The sequence below is a fragment of the Megalops cyprinoides genome, chromosome 14, assembly GCF_013368585.1.
Source record: "Megalops cyprinoides isolate fMegCyp1 chromosome 14, fMegCyp1.pri, whole genome shotgun sequence".
NCBI lineage: Eukaryota > Metazoa > Chordata > Actinopteri > Elopiformes > Megalopidae > Megalops > Megalops cyprinoides.
The window spans coordinates 32,742,150-32,762,621 of record NC_050596.1 but is presented as its reverse complement, the minus strand read 5'-3'; the positions used below and the strand labels follow the sequence as shown (position 1 = coordinate 32,762,621).

The window sequence follows — 20,472 nt, the reverse complement described above, 5'->3', positions numbered from 1 at the left end:
TTGCACCGGTGCAGCGACCTAACCACTAAACTTAATTTGATCACAATGAACGACCAACGAGCTGTATCTACGCTCGCCTTAGGCCATTTCAGTTTAATGCACGCCTACATGTCCTCTTGCTTAATTCATAATATCTTTGCCAGTCAGGATTGAGTACTGCTGTATTCAACATACATAACGCAAAAAAGTGGATCTGGAAGAAACACCAACGGGACTTGGGACTTTGTTAGGCATATCTCGCATTATATTAACCATCATACTAAAATAGTAATGAGATCAATCGACAAGCTACTTTCCAGTTAAACCGCACACAATGCAGTGAGCCTGTCACCGACAAAAGGGTTCACCTCTCCCGTATCGGACACAGTTTATCTCGAGATGACCCGTGCCTTGCGCGTTTCCGCCTTTATCATCGCATCGTCTATCGCGGTTCTTTCCTGCGCGACTGCAGGTTTGCATCCAGCCGGGAGCGATTGGTCAGCCCGAGTCACGCTGCTCCTCAGGCTGTCAGACCGATCATGCCCCATTGTTTCCACTGGTATCCGGAAGAGCCGTTCTGCTGTCGCGCTGATGCGGTAACTGCCGGGTAGTCTGCCCGTAATTACAGCTCTTTCGCACCGAGCGCACAAATAGACTACTGTAGTTGTCTTGAAAATCAAGTTTACAGTACGACGCACAAGTCAAACATTTAGTCTGCGTTTAGACGCGCTCGTCCATTCAGCGACGGTGTGTCAGAGCTGGCAAGTCTTCGGGCAAGTCTTCTCATGATTTGACACAATGAATGGTAAGTGAACTACTATAAATATATATATTTTACTTTTCATAGTTTTAAATTCTTAGAAGACTGTATGAATGAATGCATGTTATTGAATGAATTAAATGACGCCACTGTAAAACAGCAGCGGTCGTAAAATGGGATTATCTCCGCTATCCGTCTGCTTTACGGTGTACTGCATAGATGCACAAAGAAAACGGACGCGCTGGGTTATTGGGGCTCCCTCTCTCATTTCTGATAATTATCTGCGGTCGTTTGCCTCCCGCGTGTACTTCTGGCACCGTTTTGTTTTTGGTAATTTCTTCGTTATGCCGATTCATATAACCCAGCAAAGTTTGCTTATTTTTAAACAAGACTTATGTCACATTCAGATATATGCTCATTTGATCGTCTAACTTAAATGCTTCGTGATGTCATTATTTTAACCTAATTCTATGGACGTGTCTGCTTTATTGTGGCATGCACTCGTAATGCAATCCACTCTCAATTAAATGACATGCTGCACATATTTCCTGCGCACTGTGGTTCTGACTGTGCCACTCCGGCTTTTTCACGCACTTATCTACGCAGGTTTATGAAGGCTAAATCACTGTATTGATATTTTTGTCTATCATACATACCTCACGTATATACACGGACTTCGACACCATATTGATTTACTATTACTGAATTGTAATGCATTGAAAGAAAATAGATAATTATAGCCAACACTTTTGTCACGTATTAAAGGCTATTAAAATATTAATAACAACTGTCATTCACATGTGATAATGCAATTGATTTAATACATTTTGCCAAATGATATTAAACAATATCCATCTCTAATATAAGGTCACTGTCAGAAAATATTGCTTGTAAGTGCTTTGCTCTGTCTGGTATGTGTGTGTGTGTTAGAGTTATATTTGTGTACCTGCATGAATATTTGAGTACATGTTGTTGTACGTACATGAGTTTTTTTTTTTTGACAAAGAGTTATGTTGAAATATCCTCTGATAATATAATTGGTTGACTACAGCCACACAAAGTTTGGTATCATTTGATAAATTATTTTATAATTAAAATACTGATGATCCAAAGAGACTTCTGGTAACAGAGTTGAATATTAACAGAATTGCAAATGTACAGACTAGCATATTTCAATAAAGTTACCCCTGGACTGATGTTTTTACAATAATGTTCTGATTGCAAGATTAGATATGTGTTATAGAGTCCTACAGATGCCAAAAACGCATTAGAAATAGGTATAACTCTGAGAAATCCTGAATAATCTTTTGAAAAAACATTACAAAATTTGCTATCAAATTATATTGACAACTCAGATCTATTTTTGGAGAAATACAGCATCACACAAATACAGCTTATTTCAATGTGTATCTGGCCATCATTTGTTGCTGGGCTTCTGTAAACATGAGTCAGCATCTAAGTGGCAGCCGTGGTCACTCTGAGCTCAGAATCTTCAGAAGCTCCAGCAGTGTCTCTCACACACACACACACACACACACACACACACACACACACACACACACACACACACAGAGCACTAAGGCCATGCACTGTGTCCAGCAGTGTGTCACGCACACACCCAGCACTAAGGCTAGTATGCGGGTGTGTGTATGTATATGCCTGTTTGCATGAGTGTGTGGGTGTGTGTGTGTGTGTATGTATATGCCTGTTTGCATGAGTGTGTGGGTGTGTGTGTGTGTGTGTATGTATATGCCTGTTTGCATGAGTGTGTGGGTGCGTCCGCTTCAGCAGTGAACCGGCTTCCCTCACCCCTGCCTGCTTTCACTGGAGCTCTCCTCTCTGGTACATCTGAATGCTTTTAGCAGAGGTGCAGACTCTTTTACCGTTTAACTCTCCCAAAATGAAGGTGACCTCCTCCTCCAACAGGACTCAAGTCTGCTGGAACAGAGATTTTATTCATAATAAGGCATACTGCATATCATCAACTGATTCAATATTACAAAAAATTAAATGACTATATAGAGAGACTGTTTAATGATCTGGTTCTTTTATACTCCTCTACTTCTGGGATTAAGAACGGAAAAAAACTCTCCTTCAACAAGAGGTCATAGCAGGTGGATTATACACCTGTTTAAAAATAGATTCGCTATCAAAGGACTGAGTGAGGAAAACTGCAGTGAACGCCTGGCACATCTGTAGTCACAAGAATACAAAGTGGGAATTAACTGAGTCAGTTTACAGCATTTAACAGATATTTAAGATTAGCACCGGGTGCAACACCAGTACCAACATGGGTGGTCCTGATCCAACCGAACCACATATGCAACTGAACCACACCTTTTGGTGCTCAGATGTCAAAAAACACTGTATTATGAGTAAACGAAATAACAGTAATATAGTGATGTGCTTCAGAGATTGTCGAGGGAGAGACAGTCTCTGGTTCTTTTTTCACGGGTTCATTCCAAGCTGTTACAGGTGCACGCAGAGAGAGTGAGTTGTGCGTGTTCTGCTATAGCTGCCCACGTGTGGCCAGCTGTGAGCTGTCCGTCAAACAATGCCCGAGAAGTCAACGGGGTGTGAAGTATTTTCAAATGTGGTAACGAGAGCAGAAAATGCAGGAAAATCAGCAGTTATTGCACACGAGGGGGGAAACACACCACATTTGTCATATAACTGACTTTCACGGTACAGAGTTCTTTGGCTTCCCATACGCTTTCGCTACACACCTAACACGCCCAGCACCTTATACTCTGCAACAAAAGCATTGATGATAATTCACCCACAGGCAAGAGTTAATGTGAAATCTGTGATTCCTTTCCTTCCAGGAAGAAGGCATCTTCAGAGAGCTTAAGTCCATCTTTAGTCATTTAAGGTAAGAGACAGCACTTGCGTGGTAAAATGTCCAGCATCTCATCATTTGGTGATATCACATACAATGGTATCTGCATTTGATAAAGAGCAGACTTGATGGGTGTGAGGTTCTGAGGAACAGCAGATGTGCTACATTTAACCTGCTGCTGTGTTTTCAAAGCTTTCTGTGTTACAGGCTGAGGGAAAATCAATTTCCGACATCTGAAAATACAGCTTTTTTTTGCTATGTGAATCCCAGTGTCTCTGAAAATCAAAGACAGGTTTTGTGCATTTTGTGTATTTGCAATAGCTGCTTCAGGGGATGGGGGAGTGTGTTTTATTGTGTGAGAGAAAGTAGGTTATGTATACAGCTCTCTGCCTTACAGAGGAGCCATGCAGAAACACTGTATGTGTGGGAGACTGTGGGTGAGGTCTCCACTGGGACATAGCTGTAAGAACCACTGCTTGTGTTTTTAAGGTCACTCGAGGGCTGTTGTTTTGAGAAATACCAACAGCTTACCCTATAATTGCCCTTTTAACTCCAGTGATATTACACAGCCAGTTTAACATACAGGTAAAACTACTTTATTATTAATTAAATTTATAAAGAAAGATGCGGTGCACAGTGGCCAGTACATCCTCGGAGGTCGCGTCAGTGAGTCTGTGTGTGATGCCGAATTAATGAGGGCGCCTCTGTGTGTATGCAGAACACACACACTACACAGAGAAGAGGAGCTACAGCTGTATTTTCATTCACACTTTGAAGATTTATCTGCTGAAAGGCTCACCGATTTACCCCATAACTTACAATTAACACACACCGCACAGTATATGGACCTTAACTGGAGTCTCTGTTAATGAGTAATGCTCTGGGTGTGTGCAAATAGTATGGCTCCGAGTCAGACTTTCACTGGTCATTACCTAGTTATAAATAGGTAATATTACCTATTCACAGACTTTCACTGGTCATTACCTAGTTATAAATCTGAGTGAACATGTGGGCCAGCAGAGCATGGATCTCCAAGCAAACCAATTTCCATGTGAATTATGATAATATCGCTTACATGATCATCACTGGTATTAATCTTATTTTCATTAACCGGCGAAGGTGATGTCCTTGTCCAGGGTGGCTTACAGTACAGGATTACTTTACTATCACAGAATCATTATTTACCTGGATGCTGTCTGAAGTAGCGGAGGAATGGAGGGTTACCCAGGGGCTGCCAGAGCCCACCAGCCCCACAGAGCAGAGCTGTAACACTCGGGGTCTAACGTGGCCGTGTCCTGAGAAGCACTTCCTGTGTTCAGCTCCCTTCAGATTGGGATGAGTAAGAGAGAGCCAGTAATTGAGTTTCATTGTTTGGCAGCGGTGCCACCGGAGAGGGAGGTGGAGACTGTGGGCTGAAACAGGTCCCTGACATTCACTGCTCCACTCTGTCTCTCTCACTGTGCCCTGACTGCCAACATTTATGTAGGAGGAAGGTGACATACACGCACACAAAATTACATCACCTAAAGCGCCCGCGCACGCACGCACGCACACACACGCACACACACACACACACACACACACGTACGTACATCACCTAAACCACACGCACACGCACACGCGCACACAAAATTACATCGCCTAAAACAACATGCACACACGCACACACACACACACACACACACACGTACATCACCCAAACCACACACATGGACACACACACATGCACACACAAATTTACATCACCCAAACCACACACACATGCGCATGCGCACACACACACACACACACACACACACACACACACACACACACACAAAAAATTACATCACCCAAACCACACACACATGCGCGCACACACACACGTGCGCACACACACACAATTTACATCACCCAAACCACACACACATGCGCACGTGCACACACACACACAGATTTACATCACCCAAACTGCACACACATGCACACACTAATTTACAATACAATATGCATGGCACAAACCACATGTAGTCACACACACACACACTTTGTATATATATATATATATATATACATATATATGTATATGTATATATACCCCTTCAACACATCATTAGTGGAAGCTTCCACTGTAATTGTAGTGCTCTGTAACTGCCTGCACAATCAGCTGTCTATCAGCAAGCCTCTACTTTAGGGATATAGCATAGATACACTCCAATGGTTTCTGTAGGAACTGAAGCACGATAGTCAAAACAGTTTCTATCACCACATTTGCACGTTCCAGGTAATGCCCCAGAGGCCAGGGATGCTGTGAAATTAAGATTCCGTAAATTCTGAACACATAACGCATAAAAATGTGAGAAGCAGAAATCCCTCGCTTCATTTCCAATGGGCAGTGAAATGTTTCTAATAGGACCGAGCTGCTGGCCTGCAGCAGACGGCAGTGGGAGATGTGGGGTTGGAAGCGTGCAGACGCAGGCAGCGCGCTCTGAAACACCTCTCCGCTGCCGTCCCCCTTTCCGCTCGGCACCGTTGGCGAGTAGTTAGGACTGTTTGTAGACGTCAGCAGTGTCGGATGGGGATGGGTTTGGGGACAGGACACCAGGCAGGGGGCAGGTGACCTCTGCACCTTTCTTTTTACGAGTGCAGCTTGGCATGTTCTTGCCCACACAACAGAATCAGCACCTTTCAGCTACCTGCTGCCTGGCTGTGTGTTCAGCCGAAATATCGTGCACCACACGGGTCAGTCGTGTGTTCAGCCGAAATATCGTGCACCACACGGGTCAGTCGTGTGTTCAGCCGAAATATCGCGCACCACACGGGTCAGTCGTGTGTTCAGCCGAAATATCGCGCACCACACGGGTCAGTCGTGTGTTCAGCTGAAATATCGCGCACCACACGGGTCAGTCGTGTGTTCAGCCGAAATATCGTGCACCACACGGGTCAGTCGTGTGTTCAGCCGAAATATCGTGCACCACACGGGTCAGTCGTGTGTTCAGCCGAAATATCGTGCACCACACGGGTCAGTCGTGTGTTCAGCCGAAATATCGTGCACCACACGGGTCAGTCGTGTGTTCAGCCGAAATATCGTGCACCACACGGGTCAGTCGTGTGTTCAGCCGAAATATCGTGCACCACACGGGTCAGTCGTGTGTTCAGCCGAAATATCGTGCACCACACGGGTCAGTCGTGTGTTCAGCCGAAATATCGCGCACCACACGGGTCAGTCGTGTGTTCAGCCGAAATATCGCGCACCACACGGGTCAGTCGTGTGTTCAGCCGAAATATCGCGCACCACACGGGTCAGTCGTGTGTTCAGCCGAAATATCGCGCACCACATGGGTCAGTCGTGTGTTCAGCCGAAATATCGCGCACCACACGGGTCAGTCGTGTGTTCAGCCGAAATATCGCGCACCACATGGGTCAGTCGTGTGTTCAGCCGAAATATCGCGCACCACACGGGTCAGTCGTGTGTTCAGCCGAAATATCGCGCACCACACGGGTCAGTCGTGTGTTCAGCCGAAATATCGCGCACCACATGGGTTGGTCGTGTGTTCAGCAGAAATATCGTGCACCACACGGGTCAGTCGTGTCTGCTGTGTTTGGGCAGGCCTGCAGGTAGCACGGGCTTGTACACGTGCTCAGATACAGCCTATGAAAGCAAAAATAATGTACCATGTTTCTCCATCAATCACTCTGTGTGTACAGAGAGAGAAGAAAAGGGAACAGAACAAAATTATTATTTATGAATTCAGATGATAATAAAACAGTCTTTATCATCTCTGGCTGCGATAGTTAGAGTAGAACAGCATCCCTGGAGTTGCTTCCCAGTCTCCCTGGAGCTGCGTATTTGCTGATGGAGGAGAGGGAACTACGCATAGTCATTAAATTACTTTTTTTTTTCCAGCAGCAGCGGTAAATGTCAGAGGCTGCTCCTGTACTGCCTGCTCACAGCACGAGACACAGCCCAACCGAGGAAACCTCAGCTCACTCCCAAAATGCTCTGCTCTTAGATTAATCCCCGATACCTGAAAGAACATTGAAATATATTTCGTTTATTGATCTGTTTTCACCAAACTGGTACTCGAAATGAGCTGGAACAGCCACAGAATGCATTTCCTGCAAGCATTAGAGGATAATCAGGCAGGGTTATTTAAATAGCTAAGCCCACATCACATTGTTATGGGGAGCCCAGGTGGCCAGGGCCGCTGTGATACAGGACACAAGCCATTAAAGATGCGCACTTAGCGTGGAAATGTGTGTGCCTTTTATGAAGATAACAGTGCAGAGCAGAATCTCTCTGTGAGTCCTCTGTGTGTGTGTGTGTGTGCGCGTGTGCGTGTGTGTGTGTGTGTGTGTGTGTGTGTGTGTGTGCGCGTGGTTTGGCTCACATCCAGAGTCAGTCTGTTCGGGTCCCTCCTATAGAGGAATGGATGGGGACCATATGCAACTGCACACCAGACCTGGTTCTTCTTTCACAGTCAGTTGTGTTAAATCCTGGACACAGCAGGGGTCTTCCTCTAATCTAATATGAATTGCAGCTTGAGAACAATGAGACTGTGCCTTGATTACGCATTTGTAAAACTGGAAAAGAGTAGGAAGAGCAGCATCTCCTTTTTTCTTTTCATTTGAACATGGATGAGCCCATCTTTTATGGCCAGGTCATGTTTTTGTATGTCTTACAAATGGAAATTTGTAAAAGAAGCCATTTTTGAACATGACCGATTTTCAGATGAGATACTGCTGATATGCAGTATGCCTTATTATGAGAGAGTTTAGTCTTAGATATCTTAGTCGAGATTCATCTAAAGATTAGGCTAATCAAGCCTTTAAGAATAATTCTAACAATTTATCCCTGATACACATTTCATGAACACAAAAGTAAGCAAGCAATCTGTGGTTCAGATACCAGTGATTTGTGCAGCTATTTACTTTCTGGAAGACAAATTCTCCCACTGCTCCACCATAGTGCCTTTAATGTCAGTGACCACTAAACTCATGAGTCAACAGTGTCTCCAACAATAAAAAAACATCTGATTACATCTGTCTAGCGTGCGTCTAGGCTAGCGTGCATTGGCGTTATATTGTTTGGAGACACAGATGCAATCCCACATCTGCACAAGTCTGCACTGTATTAAAGAATAAAAAACCATTGATATTGTCTTCAAAAGAACGCTCGGTTTGCCTTGTGCATAAGGAGCAGTGGGTGTATTTTAGACAGGAGATGTTTCCCCTACTGCGGATTTTAACGTAACACTCCACACAGCAGACTCAGAAGCGCTGCTCTGGCCTCTCTTGCGGGGCGTTGCCATGGCAGCAGCGAGGAGGGTTCAGCCGGTCTCCAGCTGATCACGTGTTCACCCAGAGGAGAGCACATGCTGCTTTTTAGGAGTGACTGAAAGCATGTATAGATAAGGGTATTATAAAGAGAAGGAAGACAATAATCATGGGGATTTTTCATGTCTCCTGTGTGATTGGTTCATGGCCTTTTGGGGGAGGGGCTTTGAATCACCAGTAAATAAAAGTTATTAGTCATAGACAAAAATGCAATTTAAACAGACATTAGAAATAAGCACACGCAGGAGCTAGCCTTGTCCTCCACAGTTGCACAACAGCTGTTAACACTGCATACCATACTGAGAGTAACCCAGTGTGAAGGAAACAATTGGATCCATTTGTGTAATACTGCAGGCAGGGCCTCAGAGGGCCCACCCGGGTGTTTTGGGGCAGAGGCACATGTCCCATCCCTCGTTTAACAAGGTGAGGGACCAGATACCACAGCAAGAACACTGTTACCGTGGGGATGTGGGGGGGGGGGGGGGGGGGGAGTAGCAGGAGAGGAGCGTTTAGTGGCTGTATTAAGAGGCAGTGAGGCAGGGGAACATCATTAACTGTGGAGCGAGGATGGGGGAGGGGGACAGGGAGGGGGAGAGGGAAGAGGGGGAGGGGGACAGGGAGGAGGAGAGGGAAGAGGGGGAGGGGGAGGGGGAGGGTGGGGAGAGAAGATGGGACAGGATGCTGAGCCTCGGTGCGAATCGGGAGGGGTCCAGCTGCACTGCCTCAGAGCCCTGCTGGGAGGGAGCTGCAGGGTTTCGGGAGGTGGAGCCCTTGCACCCGGGGCCGTGCAGTGAGACGCCTGCATGCGTGAGCTGCTGGGCATAGAGACCTGACTCAGGCTGGAAGCACTGAGGCCGAGGGTTACAGCGCTGCCACAGCGTCCTTTATCCAGGATCTGAGAGGGTGTCGCTCTGAGGCCGAGGGTTAGAGTGCTGCCACCGCGTCCTTTATCCAGGATCTGAGAGGGTGTCGCTCTGAGGCCGAGGGTTAGAGTGCTGCTACAGCGTCCTTTATCCAGGATCTGAGAGGGTGTCGCTCTGAGGCCGAGGGTTAGAGTGCTGCTACAGCATCCTTTATCCAGGATCTGAGAGGGTGTCGGCACCCTGTCTCCATGACACATTGTTTGGCCTGGACTAACGAGGATGTGAATATGACCATAAGCAGTGATGAAATATCTCTTTTTTCCTCCAAGTTCTGTGTTTTTTTTTTTTCTTCATTTTCCGCTTATTACATCCTTCGCACACTTATTACATATGACAAGTTTAGTTTCTGCAAATATGTCTTAGATGTGCAATCATTACCCGGTGTAATGTCCTACACAGAATCATAAAAAAATGCTGCCCATGTAAACTACCTGCCATTTAAACTACAATAATTGAACGTGTTGTAATGTGATATGGGTTTCTCTCTCACCACAGTGGCCATGTTTTAGACACATGTTCAAAGAAGGTAGCACTCTACAGAGAGTCGTTACAGGAGGGCTCCTCTCCCCCCAATTAAAATAATTACTGCTCGCCTGCAATTCTCCCGTTGGAAGGGGGAGGCACTGAGATGAAATGGAATCAGGGCTAAGTCTGTGACACCGTACCGTAAAAAACAGGGCCAGTGCAGGGACAGACAAGAAAGACAGAAAGCCATCCCTTCTGAATGCTGAGCCACTTTCATCTGGCCACCATGCCATCATGGCATGGTGCTGGGTGTCAAACACCGATTAAACTCGATAGCCGTAAGCACCAGTCAAAACCACACAAAATGAAAAAAAAAGCATCCGTTTTTTGTGATCTGAGGCATATCAGGTATTTTGTCATTTTTTGGGCTCGTGGATTTAGTCAGCGTCCCCTCGGGCAGCTGCCGATTCATTCCTGCCTTGTGTGTTTGGAATGAAAAGTCGTGCAGACGTACATGCAACAGCAGAGTTATTAAGCCAACACGCACTTCAGCTGCAGTCTCGGCAGAGAAGGTCCTTCAGTCATGCAAATTACAGGCATTGGCAGCCTGCAGGCTCCTACCTTTAATGTTTCACCACAGTAAATTAGAGAGGGTGCTGGTTTTCGTTTTTTCCCCTCACAGAGCAGTGGCTGGTGCAAGCTGGACCTGAATCTAAGCAGACTATTTTAAATTGTCTGCCTACTGTGCCATACCAAGATGTAGATCTCCTCTTAAATACGTCATTTCTTGGTGTTTTGTTCTTTGCTTGCTATCCTCCAAACATGCTGGTATTGCATAAACTAATCTGCTGTATTCCTTTAGTATTTAAAACTATCTATTCAACTGCCTGTTCTGTTTTTCACATAATACGCTGTTTGATGCTTTTGCATCATGGAAGAAACATAAAAACATTATTGTCATTATACAGAAAATGCAAATAAACAGATGCAAATGTTCACAACATGTTGTCTTTGTCAACTTACCATCATTTGCAGACTCCATTATAGAGCTGAATTCACTTTTTTTTCTGCCTGTACCTTGGAGCTCACCTGCAAAATAGGGGGAAGTTTTATATGTCATGTTTCTCCTTCCTACCTGTCAGCATCACAGAAGTGTAAAAAATTCAGTTTGTGGAAAAGCACTTCAAGAACATTGGCTAGAAATGCAATTGCAGAAAATGATATTCCTCTTTTATTTTGCAAATATTTATATGCCACCAATTTTCTGCAACAATGGACACTGTGAAAGGTAGTGTGATGAGAACACTGTTCAGTTTCGAGTCTGCGGATCCCGGCTGTAATTTTCCATAGAATATTCTCTCAACAGATGTTTCCCATCGTATGGTGACAGCCCTTCTGAGGCCTACCATCGCTATGGCAACCAGTTTTAATGTGGGGGAAACTGTTTGGCGAGATGGTTACTGAAAATGGCTGGATGCATAGTTTCAACTTGGGTTGCAGTTCTTCGGCAGAAAAGGTGAAATCGCGTGTGCGAATGTAGGGCACAGCAGTGCGATTTACTCTGGAGAGGCGTCGCAGTCCCTCGAAATGTTACGATGCAAAAGTCATGCCTGTTTTGTAAACGGTCTAAAATTGGGCCACACCCCCATTTAATGTAGGCATTTTCATTAATGCTTCTGTGCATATTATAACTCAAATCTACTTTTTAGTTTGATTCTGCTCCAGGCTCCAACTGTGAATGCTGCTGTTTTCCTGTAGCTTTACCATGCATTAACATTAGCATGCAGTAGTTTGTGTGTGGACAATCACATTGCAGATGTTCTGAGGGGGAGCGCGGTGAGCAGAGATGGGTTTGGGTAACGTTAGGTAAGAAGCAGTCTGCCACTCCCACAGGAGACAAACACACATGTGAATGAGAGAGCTCTCGGAGAGTGAGTGTGGGTTTTTCCCACATTGAAGCATGAGGAAGGTGGAGTCGAGCAGGAGCAAAAGCTTCTTCTTTCTGTGCTTTTTCCATTTACCGGCTGAATGGGATTTAAGGGCTTTTCTCTGAACACGGATTCACTTTTATCATTTAATATACTTTCACATCCGTATCTGATTTGAGCTTGAAATTAATTTGAAGTTTTCTGAAAAGATGAAAATGGGAGCGTGACAGCGAACATAAGGAAAGTGTTCAAGACTCACACGCTAAGTTAATGTCTCTTACAAAAGCAATACATAAATGCTTGTTACATTTTCTCAACAAACCATGGTGCCTTTTAAACTCCCTCTGTGAACCAAAATGCACAGTGCAGGGCGGGGGGGGGGATGAAGAGGATGTTTGCTGAGCTCTTCTCTCACCGTTGTCAGGCATGGTCAGGGAATGTTCCTTGACCACTGGAGACAGAGCCCACACACAGAACAGACACAGAGCACAGTGCGCCAGGAAACAGGGCCCACACGCTACTGCTTCTCCCAAAAGCGATTCATTTATTTGCACATCCATGAATCTCTGGCACAGCCGTCACTAAGGATCTTCATTAGGGGCGATGATCCCCAGGGATCTGTTGTGCTGAATGTGTCTCTGCAGCCCTGTGGCCTACACTGGGGTGAGAATGTCTCATTTACCAATTCAGTTTTATTTTTTACCCTTTCTGCGTGGCGACTGGCCTTGCCGAAGAAAATGAACTTGATATGTTGGAGTTATATTTGGAGTACGATGCCGGTGGAACTGAATGGGTGTTGAGTCATCTGTCTGTGGCATGTACTTGTTCTCCGAGTCTAATTTTAGATCTCTGGCTCCCTCTGCTCTGACGTGACTTTAACCCTTTCAGCGCGAGCAGTCTGTGAGATTCACAGACCCTGCTTCAGACCTGAAGCATCACATGTTCTGTAGATATCAGTGAAAATACTCAGGTCTAGTGAAAGAGGAAAAAAATGTTTGCTCCTCTAAATAATTCCTTTTTCACAGTGTCCATGTTTAGCACAGATACAGTATGACCCCATTTTTATAAACATTTCATGCCATCAAATTAATTTACCAGCAAACTGCATTTGCAGGTAATTATTGTACTCTAGGCACTGTGTCCAAATAAAAGCACTTTCCCTTAGGGTTTCTTTTAAAATATTTATTGACCTAAAAATGATAATAATAAACCCCTGACAAATTAATGTCAAGCTCCGCACAGATACATGTGTGAAAATATGATGAATAATGTAAACTGAGAAGGAAAACCATGGATAAACTGTCAGAGAAAAGCCCCCGATGCTTCGATCTACAGTGTGGGAGGAAGCAGAGTACCCGAGATGAACTTGGAGTTTGCCCCGTCTCTCCCAGCCTGTGCGGGAGATGAAAGAAGCTCTCTCTGTAAGTGGGGTTCAGCAGTGCACACCCCGCTAGAGCGCTGCTTTCTCTTAACTTGTAGAAGGCATGGGAGAATAGTCATAAATAAAATATACCTGCATGAATTATTCAGGTAATCACTGCGATTGATGCGGAGGTGAGGCTGTGATTATTCTGCAGTATGATTAGAAACACAGACCCAGAGGAAGTGTCTGAGCGTAGATGCTAAGTTAGGCTTCCATCAGCATGATGTCAAACTTCAATTCCCTTCAATCAAACAAATCAAACAACAGTCATCATCTTCTGTGGTTACATGCGAGTTAAAAATGTGATGTGTGTAATACTGCAGGTAACACTGAGTTAGAGGAGACAAATAACTGAACAAGTCATAAGACTGTATATAAAAATATCATATTAACTAATAACAAAGAACATAAAGACAGACTTTGCTGAATATTTGTCTGCACAAATGCAGGAACTCACATGCTTGCAGCGGAAAAGATACTGACTGGAGAAGTAAGCTTTTTAATTAACACTGCTTTTTGTGGTATCTATGGAAACAAATTACTTTATTATGTGTGTTTACATGCAATTGCAAAACTAGTCCTTCATAATCAAGAATGCACAGTAAAACAATAGAAAAGACTCTTCTACACTGATAGATCACAGTCGACAGGGAGCTTCAACTAAATCATTCGTTATTATATTATTTTTTTCTCAGAATTAATCTTGTAGGCTCCCGAGTGGCTCAGTTGGTGAATGCACTCGTTCTGAGTGTAGACTGAGCGCTACGGTCCGGGTTCAAACCCGACCGTGTTACTAGCCGACAGCGACAGGGAGCTCACAGGCGGAACACATTGGCTTTGTCCCGCCGGGGATAGGGGTGGGTACGTCGGCAGGGGCTTCGGTCTCATTAGCAACAGCGACCCCTGCTGATCGATCAGGCGCCTGTGGTCCACGTGCCAAAGCTGCATATGAAATGTCTTTCACTGACTCATCTCTGTGCTAGCTTAGCTTGTGGACCGCATTACGAAAAGAAGCAGCGGCTGACATCACGTGTCTCGGAGGAGGGCACGTGCTTGTCCATGCTCTCCCGGATTGACAGTGGGGGTTGTGCAATGGGACCGAACATTGATGACGATGACAAATTGGACATTCCAGAATTCGGGGAATTGGCCATTCCAAATTGGGGAGAAAATGGGGGGGGGGGGGGGGGAATTAATCTTGTAGCCAGTGTACAGGGATGAGCTTATTTTGTGAAAATGTGGTATTTATTGTGTATATGGTGCCATTGAAAATGTCACTCCATTGACTTGAAAAAAATGGAATATTCTTCATAATGCCATGATTTCAGATAGAGCCTGGATCTGAGGTCCAATCCATGGCTGAACTTAAGCGCGTTAAGAGAAAGGAAAGCTACACTTCAGCAAGGCGCTTCGTGAACTGAACTCTCCGTTTTGGCACTCCCGCTTTGCAGTGATCACTGCACCGGCTCAGGGGAGGAGCGAGAGATGGCTGACTCTCGGCCGAGGCTCATGGTAAAAGGCTCTGTGCGTCTCCATTGTTCGGGTGTAAGTCGTGAAGATCAATATTCTGCACACTGGCTGTGGTGGTCTGTTCCGAGCGCCGGGCAGGAGAGCCGGGCAGGAGAGCCGGGCAGGAGAGCCGGGCAGGCGTACGCTCAGGCTTCTCTTTCATGTGTACAGAGCCGTCTGCAGCCCCCAGGCAACAGCCAGTTAACAACTGCAGGAGGTCGACGTGAAGCCTAATTCACAGCGAATCGGTGAATGCACGTCATTAGCTTTAATGGATTTTTTTTAAATTTCCTTGCTCGCGTTGTCTTGAGTTTGATTTAAAAATTTGTCAAGGTTTATTGAACATTGTCTGTGAATTTGTTACTTGCCGTTTTTCTTCACATTCGACTTTCCCTTAACGTTTAAAACCTAGATTTGGTAGGAATTATTATGCCATGATAGAAATATTGAAAATATTTAATATTGTTCACAGTGTATATGGTATGCATGCTCTGCGAGTTATCATATTATCAGTGAAACATTTCTAGAATATTCATGGAGAAGTTTCAATGCTAATGGCAAGTTGAGTCAAGCTGGTGCAGTTCTGTGTCAAAGCTGTGAAGCCAACAGAGGTATGATGTATAAATGCAGAAAATTAATCCTCACAAAATTCTCTCACTGGACCTGTGAAGGCTGGAGTCCATGACAGCCCAACATAGCACGTTCCCCAAAAAAACAAGATTATAGCTCTTAAAAATTAATTTAAACTAATCAAGGTGTGATTTACTGAACTTGCGCATCTCACATACAACCCTCTTTTTTGTTTGGGGGGGTGGTGGTGGTGGTGGTGGGGGGGGTCAAGAGACTCAGACGAGCATCCAGTCATTTTGTTCCCTAATAATACTCTTTTAATGCTTTGATAGTCGGCCCAGCAGTGTTGTTGTTGTAGTCTGGGGCCAGTCTGTTTCCCATGGGCACTTTTCCCATTTTATTTGACTGTCCAAGTGGGAGTTCGAGTTCCAAAAACCTGTCTGTTTCAAACACATACGAGCCTTTTCTGGCTGGAGAGAAGAGGCTTCTTCAGGAGACTTGCGTGTCTCTGGTTTGGAATGTTAATTAGAAAGCAATGATATTTGATTCAGGCATGAATCTAATATTAGAAATTCATTTCCTGTGAGATGGTCAAATACATAGAAAAACTTTTCTCCAGTATTTATATTTCATTATCCTATTTAGAGCATTTTTCCAGCAGTACAGGAAATTGCATTGTTTACTGGTTTAACATTTAAATACCCCTCTTGGATACTGAATACTTAAGATACCTAATAACTGCTGAAAGTTTTGAAATATTAATGTTTTTTTTTGTTTTTACTTCTGGTCATTCTGGACATGTCTGAAATATTTAAGAACTCTCTCAGTTCTGCATATTCAAATACTTCCATATTTTTTGGTTAAAGCCCGAATCAATATGAAGACGCTGACTTAGACACATGCTTTGAATTACTGGGCTGCGTTGGGGACCGAAGAGCTCCAGGGACATTGAAATGTAAATTGCAGCGTGAATCATGTCAAGGCCAGCGCGGGACTCAGGGTCTGAGGGAAAGGGCATTCCAGGGAAACTGAGCCACGGCTTCCTCTGACAGATCTCCCAGCGGCCTTTTTCTTCCATAATTTTAGAGGAATGATGCCGGCAGAGTCCTGCCATTGAGCCCCGAGTACAGCAGGGTGCTCTCTCACGCACTCGCTAGGTCGCACGCACCCTCAGACGACAGAGCGGTGCACTATCACAGGAGCGGCGGAGTCTTTCCAAAGACCTCCAGCTGTGGCTGCAGTCTCTCTCAAGGTTACTGTTGATTACTGTGTCTGACAGCGGTGATTTAGAGGTTTAACCCTGGCTCCACGCTCAGACTGCCGACGCAGCCCGGACAGACTCCTCGCGTAACCCCCCCCCGCACTGGGCCCCCGGTGCTTCAGACAGACTGCTGGCCCACAGAAGGTTGCTCCCTCCCCCCCTCCTGGACCGGCAGGGCCGTCTGGGCCCCCGGAGAGGCTCGTTTCCCGCTGTGTGACAGCAAACACTCGCACACTGACAGTCGCGGCGGGCGGCCGGGCTGAGCTCCGGCGCGGGCTGGCGTGGCCCATGCACGTGGCTCCAGAGAGGCGGCGTTGGCGTTGGTGTTGGCCGGGGTCTGCCTCCGCTACCCCCCTCCCCGGCGGCTGGCCCCCAGCCCAGCGGTGCAGGGAGACACCCTGCTCCGTCTCTGCAGATACTCCCACCCCTCCGCTGCGAGAGTGCTGCGGGTTTGGACTGGCACGCCATTCAGACCACAGCGAAACAGAGGCACGCCATTCAGAAAAATGCACCGCTGCAACGCTCACACCCGTCCCCTGAGAGGGGGGGTTCAGCAGTGGAGACGTCCACAGTCTGACGATATTCTTATGCTGCCTGCTCACAAACCCCACATTGAAAGCACTTTGTTCTATTCATGTAAAGCACCATCGATTAACGTGCAACACACTGCAAAGCCAGAAACACCAAGACAGACATGTTGGAGTAAAAAAACAGAAGGGTGATCTTTTTCGTCCAGTTTGCCAGTCTGAGGTAAAGCATGTGGACAACGTTCACTCAGGACTTAACCCTGGAGTACAGCACTCATAAGCTGACCCTCCAGACCCTTATGAGAAGCACTTGCGATTTCCTGACCTCAGGAATGTGTGTGTGTGTGTGTGTGTGTGTGTGTGTGTGTGTGTGTGTGTGTGTATGTGTGTGGGGAGGGGAGCTAATTAAAACCAGGGAGAATTAATCACCACGTTTCAGCACTGTTAGTTTAAAAAAAAAATGCACACATACACACGTACATAAATGTCACCCATAATGCCGAGGGGGAATGAACAGGAACAGGAAGGTTTTCCGAGGACAGCGGCGAGGTTGGGCGAGTTGAGCAGAGCTGACGTGTGGCCTGAATTCACTGCTCTGACCGCTCCATCGCTCACACAACCAACCCCGGCAGGTAATGGGGGCCATTACACCCAAGCGAGGCCCGGCCTGCCCAGCACAGCACCTCACCGTAACACAGATCTCACCGTAACGCCCACTTCACCGTAACACCGATCTCACCGTAACGCCCACTTCACCGTAATACAGATCTCACCGTAACGCCCACCTCACCGTAACACAGATCTCACCGTATGCGCCCACCTCACCGTAACACCCATCTCATCCATTAGCCTGGCCTTTATCTACACTGGGAGATAACACACTGGGAGGTAAAGAAGCCATCAGGATACACTGCTGCCTGGCGCTCTCTGGCATCAGCTCAGGTGGTCTGAAAGCAGTTTAGATGCATTTTGTTTCTTTAAATGAAATAAGTCATTGTTTTCCATCCCTCCCATTTTCTATTCCTCCCTGCTCAGTTGTATCTTACGGACAGTATTTCCTCTCTTGTCTGTGAAATAAGATACTCCTTATGGGGGGGCCCTGAGGATATCCTTCTGAAATATTATCTTGCTGAAATTTTTTAGCAGGGATATAGGTGTACACGCATTTGCATGCACACACACTTAACAGCAGAGTGATTACATATACTGTGCGTATATATATATATATATGTGTGTGTGTGTGTGTGTTCTTTGGTGCATGCTTGATATAACTGTGTAATTGACTGAATTGCTTTAAACAAACTGCTGTTACTTAAAGTCTCCTTCAGAAGTGCATGGTTTGTCCAATCAGGCACTTTCCCTGGGTTTAAACCCCAGGTGCCTGCACGTACCTGTAAAGAGGGGTTGTAAAGTCTGCATCTGCCTGTTCACTTCTTCTGCCAGCTTTGAATATGACCTCAAAACGGCCGAGCATTTCATAGCCGCTTCCAGGAGCTCACTTCACTTCCCATCCACATTTAAAGGCCACAGCCAAGTTAGGCAAAATACAGGCCACGGCCAGTGCTGCTGTATTGCCATGGACTGTGTAACAAATGCAATTTCATAGCTCACCTTTTCAGCATTTATGTAACATAACCGCCACTTTGGTACTCGTGTACTTAATATGCTCGAGAGAGACTGTGGGCTGTTTTGCAGTCATACAGCCGACAGTGGGTTCAACAAAGAAAAGATACGAGTTACATAACGAACTTGCTTGATGAAGTTGGATGTTCTAATACTAAATAATATCAAACACAGAAATGAGAGCTTTCTGGGATTTTGTTGAGTGTTTTGTTGAACATGCAATGACAGATAAAAGGGTATTAAGAGATATTATGACTAATAGCCATTGTTTGTGCACAAAGCACAGTCATATTGCCCGAGAGTGAGAGACAGGAAAAGGAAGTGAAGGTGCCTCGGGTCCTCTTTTAGTTAATTTACCTCAGTCTATAGCAATGCCCACAGTTGCCAACAGCTGCCCACAGTTTAACACAGTTGAACACAGCTGACCACAGGTCATTCTGAATATGCAGCACCCCTGGGCTCTCTCTGTGTCAGATGATCTGTGAACCTCCTGTATATAAACTGCTTCTAAGAGAGGCAGCAGGGGGGGGGGGGGTAATTTAAGATTATGGGTGAGCAATCAGCACCTGGAAGTGCATAATTTCATCTTGGAGCTGAGCAGTCTGAAACAGACCCTTGTTTTCATGTCAGCACTGAGAGCTGTGATTTGTCCATAATAGCAGTGAATTCAGATGTGGACAGTGGCCAAATGGAAGTTTGTGTGTTTCTGTAGAAAAAGCTGGACTGAAAAGAAAAAGAAAGCGTTACAAATTGTGCTGTGAACTAGCATAATTGCAAGGGCAAGCTCTATGTTATTTATTTTGCACTATGCTTAGCATCACAGCTAACAGCGGGGAGGCTGTCCTCCAAAAATATTTTACAGTTGGAAATGTTTAGTTTTACTGGGCTTTGTAATAATTAGCTTCATTTTGAACTTACATGTATTGCATTGTATTCATATCTTTGTTGTAAGAAAACTTAAAAGTGTTGATGAAGGGAATAAAAATATGAAATATAAGGTATGTCCAGGTCAGAGGCCTAGAGAGTATTGTGAATTTAGCCCTTTGGCCAGTGTCTTAAAATAGCTCCCAAGAGGACACTGTGAATATGAACAGCAAATATGATTTTTTTCCCCAATCTTGCAGTCTGCAGAAGCGATAGGGACATCTGAGACATTCTGAATGCGATGCCAGGAGAACTGTTGCAAGGGGAAGCGGAGCGTGTCTGTTTGCGGAAAAGCAGCGCTCCCGCATGTCACGGAGAGTTTTAATGAGGACGAGCCGGCCGAGCGAGGCGGCGTACAGAGAGCGGCGAAGCGCTTTAACGGCGTCATTAATGAAACAGCAGCGTAATCCCATCACAAAAAAACA

At 45.4% G+C, this 20,472-nt stretch overlaps 1 protein-coding gene across 1 annotated transcript in view; it reads left to right on the top strand.

Moving 5' to 3' along the window:
- The first annotated feature begins 541 nt into the window (after window positions 1–541).
- The window catches only part of csrnp3 (cysteine-serine-rich nuclear protein 3), a 39,822-nt gene continuing 19,891 nt past the window's right edge, over window positions 542–20,472 (top strand). The window contains exons 1-2 of the mRNA XM_036545412.1: window positions 542–784; window positions 3,565–3,611. The gene's annotated coding sequence lies outside the window, so the exon portion shown is untranslated. The remainder of the gene's footprint in view (window positions 785–3,564; window positions 3,612–20,472) is intronic.